At 34.5% G+C, this 8,331-nt stretch overlaps 1 non-coding gene across 1 annotated transcript; it reads right to left on the reverse strand.

Moving 5' to 3' along the window:
- Window positions 1-7,541: 7,541 nt before the first annotated feature.
- Window positions 7,542-7,648, reverse strand: LOC126015154 (U6 spliceosomal RNA). Its single transcript, XR_007498047.1, has one exon. It is a non-coding gene; the product is annotated as a U6 spliceosomal RNA (small nuclear RNA).
- Window positions 7,649-8,331: the final 683 nt, after the last annotated feature.

Below are 8,331 nucleotides of genomic sequence, written 5' to 3' on the forward strand. Positions count from 1 at the left end.
TGATTGTTCATCAGGTGTCTCAGTATTTTATAGCACATCTATATGCACAAAAGAGGAAGCTAGAAAAATTGGTAAATTTCAAAATTTCTATAAAGTTCCAGGTTGAATTAAGTTGAAACAGAGAATCTGAACAGATCAATCATTATCAAACAAATTGAATTGAGAAGTTCTCCATCAAAACACAAGGTCCAGTAGGTTCACTAGAAAGTTTTCCAAATGTTCAAAAAACACCTACCATTAATCATTTTTAGGTTCTTTTAGTAAATAAAAGAAACAAATTCTTCCAAACAGTTTCCATGATGCAAACATTGCATTGCTACTAAAAGCAGAGACAGCACAGGAAAGAATTACAGTGAGCAAGAAAAAAGAGTAAGGGCATTTATATCTGTAAAGAGAGAGTTAAATTCTCCTATACTCAGATTACATGATACTAGATTTATAAAACCTTGTGCATTCACAAAAATATTATCCTAGAAAAAATAGAGTTGTACTTTAACATGGCATGCTACAATGTCAATGTGCATTCTCTTTTTTATAAAGAAGAGAAAATTAAAAACATAGTAAATACAGTTATACCTCATATAAAATGCATAGGAATCAGCTTATCAAGATATTTAAATACTCATTCAAAATTATATAACTCGACTAAAAGAAATAAAAGCAAAAATGATGAAATAAATAGGTTTTGGATTAGAAGGATTAATAACTTTAAACTGACAATATTGTCCAAAGCATATACAGATTTAATACAGCCCACATAAAATTAGTTTTTTAAAAAATTAAAAGCATTTTAACATTTCAGTTAAATTTTTGACTTAATTTTAAGTTTTATGAATATTTGAATAGTTTTTGGGGTTCTTAGCACGTTTGTCAGAAATGAAATTACTGGGTTATGTGGGAGCTCAATTTCTAGATATCTGAGTAGTGTACATATTGTTTTACAAAAACATTGAACCAGTAAATATTCCTGCCAGCAGTGAATAATGTTCCTTTTGATCCCCCACAGATACTCCAACATAGTTGTTTTTATTCTTGTGATGTTTCCAGTATTAATGATGTGAGATTTCATCTCATTTGTGTTTTGATTTATTTCCCTTATAACGAGTGATTTGGGACACTTTTAACCTTATGTCTTTTGGTCTTTCAGCCCATTCTTTTTTTTTTTTTTTTTTTAGCTATGTAGACATCCCAACTTGTTATTTTTTATGAAGTGTTTACATGTTCTTTTATAATTATTTTATTTAAGTGCCATGGTTACAAACTAGTTTATGATTGAATTTCAGTCATAGAATGTATATCACTTATCACTTTTACCACCACCATGGTCCCCAGTTTCCCTCACATCAACCCACCACCATCTGCCTTTGGGCAGCTCTCTCTTTTTCTCTCTCTTTCTTGCTGGATCACTTGGTCACCCTCTCTCTCGCTTGCTCTTTCTTCTTTCTCTCTTTCTCAGCCTAACTTTCTTTTCCTTTTTTACACTGTGGTTTACACTATTGCTAATGAAAGTATCATGCATATCACTTTTTCTATTCATATAATCTTTCTCAAACTCCCATGCTTTATTTAGAAGCTGTGGGCTGGAGAGATAGCACAGCAGTAAGGCGTCTGCCTCGCAAGCAGTCGACCCAGGACCTATGTTGGTTCGAACCCGATATCCCATATGGTCCTCCATGCTAGAAGTTGTGTTTTTCTTGAAGTAATCTACTAGTGCTTTACATTGTTTTCTTATCAGGGTTCAGAAAATATTATTTCCCAGTCTGTGGGGAGTATTTTTATTCTGGTCATCATTCCTTTGTGGTGTATAAAATTGTTAATTTGATATATTCGTGTTTATATGTTTATTTCAGTTTGTTTATACAATGTTCAATAATATATATAGCTTCAATGTTATGATGTAATACACACATTTTCCTCAAGATAATTTAAAGGGATACAGTATGATATCAAGATATTTAAACCATTTTGATTTGACTTTTGTGCATGGTGTTCAACAAGATTCTGAATTATGTTTCTTTTACATAATTGACTATTTTTTACACTACCACTCATTTGAAAAGGTTTTTCTCGATCCACCCTATATTTCTTGCTCCTTTATGGAAGACTACTTGTTTGGATCTCTGTCTGAACTATTATTAGTTGTTTACCATTTATCTGAAAGTATATATTTATTCTAATATCTCACTAATTTGATTACTACAGCATTATGGTATAATTTAAAATTTAAGATAGACAAAATGATATTCATTTTTCCTGTTTTGATATTCAGGAGAACATCTCTGTATACATAAAACTTAAAAAATTTTGAGCACTGAAGATGCTTAGTGCTCAATTCTGTCTCTACACTTAGATATAATTCATCACAGCATCTAGAAACCTAATGGATTGTCAGGGATTGAATTTTAATGCATCTCTGCCCTCAGAGACAAATCCTCATCTCAGGAACAATGCACTCAATATGGCAAAGATCTTGAGCAGCACTCATGTCTGTGAACAGACTTTTTCTAGAATGAAACATCTGAAATCTCCCACCAGATTAAGATTAACAGATTACACTTGCATCACTTGTTAGGATTAGCAGTGACAAATATGGAACTGGACACTGACCATTTCATTAGCCAAAAGCAGGCCTATAGTTCCCATTGAAATACTGGTAAGCTTGTTGATTTAATTTTACTTCATTTTAAATATTGTGTTTGTTCCCATTTGGTTTTTTTCACTTCAAAATAAGATATATGCAGTGTGCATAGGAATTTGTTCATAATTTTTGTTTTTATTATAGTCCAGCCCTCCAATGGTCTGAGGGACAGTGAATTGGCCCCTGTTTAAAATGTTTGAGGACCCCTAATCTAGACTCTTGTTGCAGTGCTCAATATAATTTATTTAGCAAATTCTGGAAAAAAAGCTTTAGTCATATGCTGAATACAGGATTTGGAAAGCTGATTGTTTGGGAATTCTTACATGCAAAATCAACCTATGATACTTTTACAGCCAAGTCTACCTCATCAACAGTGATTCCTAGGAATAAGAAAATTTCCTTTCTACCTTACCTGCCAGCTTTATATTTATAAAGCTCTTTGGCCCATTAATAAATAAATTAGTTTTACAGCTGAAACATATTGATAAATTTATAATGTATGTCTATACCTATGTGTGTTTGTGTAGTGTTTGTGTATTTGTGTAGTGTTTGTGTAGGGGAGCTATTGGATTAACCACCCGAAATAAAGTTGGCATATATTTATCCCACCTGGGAGGGAATCACTGTTAGTCATATGCCCATTTGTGTTGCACTACTTTCCTCTCTACCCTGCCTGCCATAGTACAAATTATTTTTGATTGTTTCCCTATGTTTACTTATCCTGAAATTTTTTTCTTCCTATTAAATTTCTTTAACCCTACAGCTCTACATCCCTTCTGACCTGGCAAAATGCTCCACCATCATACATTCTACTTCTAATAGCTGTGGATTGTTGCCCATGACCAGACTTGGCCTTTTGAGTGTGCCTTGGCTAAAGAACGTGTATTGGTCAGTAACTCCAGTCAACTGCCTCCTTGACCTTTTGGCTTAAGCTGTAATCCAGGTTCTATGCCCCTTGGACTTATTCAAAATACATAAGGGGGATACATATATTTCTTTAGGAGCATTTTTTTTTACTATGTATAACTCTTTATATGTGCTTCTTTATTGGAATACAGTATTGCCTCTTTGGACGTGTTCAGTAGAAAATATTAGGAAATTTGTATCTGTTTATATATATTTCCTAGGGAATAGTATTGTTGCTAGACTTATATATTGAAGATAATTGAGCATAACATTAACAGAGAGATAGAAACTCCTACTTAGCCATAGCCCCCTATTTCCCTATTTTACCTTGTGCCATTATCCGTTTCTTTTTTGCACAGGCCCAATAAAATGGAGAAATATTAGGTAAGAGAAAATTTCAAATCTATTAGGGATAAGAACTCCAAAATTTATATGTTGCAAGTAAGCCTATTACCTGAACATGTATCATGTTGACTTGACTTAAGCCTCAATTACTAAGAGATTGGCTGTATATATCCCCCCCCCCAATTTTGGGTTCCATCATTAGATCTGGCATGGACTTCTGTACCACACCAGGTGATGATTTGTAACCAGGAAAGCCTTGGTGCTGCTCTAGCACTGGCTTGTATGAAGGTGGACTCCCATGCCACCCAGACACAAGCTAGAAACAGCTATGACTTGCACCTGGGGTGGATTTTCATTCCATGCTACCCTGACAGTGAAATGGAACCAAGATAATCTTCAGGACACCCTGACAATGACATAGGACCTGTGAAACACTCAATTACTTTAATTGCACATCCTGAATACAGCAACTACTATGAGGAAAACTTTTCTTGGGACCTAGAAGAATGGTTCTCTGGTGTTAGGCAAATTTAGACTGTTTGAAGCCTGCAGATGGTAGTGAAATCACATGCTTTCTGGGAAAGGACACCCTGCTCGTAGATTCATTTTTTTCTTTGTTTCTTCAGCTTTACTGTGTTTATGCCAAAAAAAACAGCCACCTTTTTTAGCTTTTATATAAGTTCCCACCTTTTTAAGAGAACATTGGAACATGATTTATTCTAGCTTATCTCACGTTTTTGCATTTTAGTAAAAACACAGGGGAGCTATTGGGTTAACCAGTCTTCACCCTAAATCAAGCTGGCATATATTTAGCCCACCTGAACGAGAAGAACTGGATAGTCTCTCTAGCCCAACCTGTTTTCCACCCAATCAATACTTTAACTCTAAGGATCTTGTTCTCTTCATGTGGTAGAAGGATCTCAGATTTGTTTCATCTCTAGTTTGGTTTGGATTATTTTCTGCAGCTACTCTGTTTCCAGACCCACTTCCACATTTCTCTAAGGATTAGTGTATGAGTAATTATCCACAGCAAACAAATTAAAAAAAGTAAAATTAAAATAATTTTGTTCTACAGTAAATTTATTTTTATAAGTTTTAATTAGAAAATACTCCAGGAGAATAGATGAGTCTCAATTGGAGGGAGAAGGATTTTAGAGTAAGTAAAATTTCTTTTAACATCTTTTCAGAAAAAAAGGGGAGCTTTTCAGAAAAAAAAGAGCTCCTGGAACAGGCCAGAGAGGGTGCAGGAGGTTGCCGAGTAGGGCGGGTGGAAAGCGGCCATTCTAGGGAACCTTGAGCTCCCGGAACAGGCCAGAGTGGGTGCAGGAGGTCGCCGACTAGGGCGGGTGGAAAGTGGCCATTCTAGGGAACCTTGAGCTCCCGGAACAGGCCAGAGTGCATGCAGGAGGTCGCCGACTAGGGCGGATGAAAAGCGGCCATTCAAGGGAACAGGGACAGGCCAGAGAATGAACCTGCACTGTGTGGCTTGAAGGAAGTGGTGATTGGTCAGGCTGGACTGAGGATGAGGGAAGGTCCAAAACTCAGCGACATCACCCAACATACTCACGTAGAGCCACATCCTGAGAAGAGACCCAGCCCCACACCACAGGTGGCAAAAGCGGGCTGAAACCTGAAGGCACTGCACTCCAAGCCAAGCCAATAAATACAAAGAAAGATGGGTAAACCAAGGAAAACATTAACAACAGGGGAGATGGAGAGAAATCAGAACAAGTTCCCAAGTCCACCAAAATGCACAGACCCAAGAGAGGGAGACCTAAAAGCAGCCATGAGAATAGAATTCCAAGCCATGCTAGAAGAAATGAAAGACACACTGGCCAGAGATTACAATAAATCAATAGATGAACAAATGAACCAATTTAAACAAGAACTTCTACAAAATATGAAAGACTCCATACACACAGAATTAAATGAAATACATAAAACCGTAGAAAGCCAGAAGTGCAGAATCGCACAGCTTGAGAATCACATAGAACAATTCAAAGATAAACTGCAATCAAAAGACAACAAAGAAGCCAACAAAGCAATAGAAGGAAAAGCACTGGAAGTAAAAGTCCAGTATTTAATGAACAAAGACAAAAGAAACAATCTAAGAATTGTAGGTATACCAGAAGGGGAGGAAACAGGGAAAGGGGAAGAACAATTAGTCAGGGAGATAATAGCGGAAAATTTTCCCACCCTCTGGAAAGACACATCTGAGCAAATCAGGAGGTTAAAAGAGTCCCCAACAAAATAGACCCTAACCAAGACACATAGTAATTCAAATGGTAAGAAATAAAGAAAAAGGCAACCTACTTAAAGCAATAAGGGAGAAAAAAAATCCTCACATACAAAGGAAGGAACATTAGAATCAAATCAGATCTCCCATATGAAACACTTCAAGCAAGAAGACAGTGGAATGACATTTAAACAACTGAATGAAAGGAATTTTCAACCTAGAGTCCACTATCCAGCGAAACTCATTCATATGGGAGGGAAGACTAAAATAATTCTCAAACATCTTTTCAGAAAAATTTTAACATATATATGTACAAAACATGTTGATTATAACAATTTGTGTAATATTCAAATATCTTACATAAACTAATAATACTAATATTTAGCCACATTTTCACCTGAGTCCTCATTTTCTTCTATTTATTCTCTACTATTGAGGATTATCACATGAAAATTAACTTTGCCAATAAAGAATAATTAATTATCAACAAATTAAGTGATATGATAAAAAATTAATGCCTCTTGTTCAGTTTGATTGTATATTTTTCTTTCACATTAGTAAATATTTAGTAATAATTATTCTATAATATTGATAATAAAGAGTTTGAAGTCTTCTAAGTTCTGAGACTACATCATAGCATATTATCTTTATTGAATAAAGAAAAACAAAAATAAATTATTAAATTTTACTCTTTAAGCAAAATATTACTAAACAGTGTGATACTCAAGAAATAAACTATATAAATAAGAACAAAGTAAATTGAGCCAATATGTTCCCATTAAAATCAGCTAACAATATATGGCACCATCATAGCTAAATGTTCAGTAATATACAGAAATGTAATAGTATGCAATTTATAATTTGACTGTGAGGCCTAGGTTTTCAGAGGTACTGCTAAATATTAGTAATGTCACCATGTCATAATAAACAATGTATTATGTCTAACATGAACAGGTGCCTAGTCATTAAAATCATCTTAGATCAATAACATGTCAATAGATACTTTAGGGCATTAAAATGGAATTAGCAGTCATGCCATTAGATCAAATTCTTGACTTGTACATTCATTATAAAAAAGTACATTTTCTCATATATTGTGGGCCACCATATCTTTATGACACATTTAATTCTGCAGCAGTCAAATAAACTGTAAAAATGGATTACAAAATATATGGATTAGTACTAAATGCAAACCTGGAAACAAGTGAAATCATGATATAAAGATGAAATTCTATGAGGACATGCCTAAACAAGGAATAGCCAATGACTGCTGAGAAACCATAGCAACAGGCAGACCACTCTGGCATGTTAGTAATCTGAAATGGGATATTTCTTATAAAGGACACAGTGTGTGCTAAACTGTAAGCAGGATCAAGGCTGAAAATATAAAACAAGCACACTTCTCTCTTTTTTTTTTAATTTATGGAACGCTTCATGAATTTGCGTGTCATCCTTGCGCAGGGGCCATGCTAATCTTCTCTGTATGGTTCCAATTTTAGTATACATGCTGCCGAAGTGAGCACAAGCGCACTTCTCTTAAAGAAAGTAATGCAGGCTTCTTACACTATTGTTGATGTCTCTAATGTTATATTGCTATTAAAATAATAACAAATGTTCATTTTACACATTTATAATTAGTGTATAAGGGTTACTATGTAATAAAACATTTTTCAGTAATTTATTTCTTTTCAAAGCCATTTGAGAAATACATAAAAATCACACTAGAAAAAAAAATCCCCAAATCTGTGTAATGTAATGAAGAATTTTATTTGGTAAACTGCATTTAGAAATTAAGGGAGTAAGATAATAGTATAATGTGGCATCCTTGGACATCTGAGACCGAATATTGCAATTATTTAAATAAAATATTTCATGTAAGAAATAAAACATTAAATACAACTACTATAACAGAAACTATGACTAAAAGGAAGAGAAACCCTAGGAAATTGTGGGGGGATTATTTGCACATTGCCTATCTGATAAAGGGGCTAATAATCAAAGTATACAAAGTACTCACAAAACCAACACCAAAATAACTAACACCATCAAAATATTAGGAGAGAAGCTGAACACTTTCCCACCAAAAATACACAAATTGTGAAGAAGCACATGAAAGAGTGATCATTATTTAGAAATATAAAAATCAGACCAATAATAAAGAGCTGAAGTGATATGTACTGATATGTACTATTATTTCCTTACTAGC

This window comes from Suncus etruscus, chromosome 7 (genome assembly GCF_024139225.1).
Source record: "Suncus etruscus isolate mSunEtr1 chromosome 7, mSunEtr1.pri.cur, whole genome shotgun sequence".
In the NCBI taxonomy this organism is placed as follows: domain Eukaryota; kingdom Metazoa; phylum Chordata; class Mammalia; order Eulipotyphla; family Soricidae; genus Suncus; species Suncus etruscus.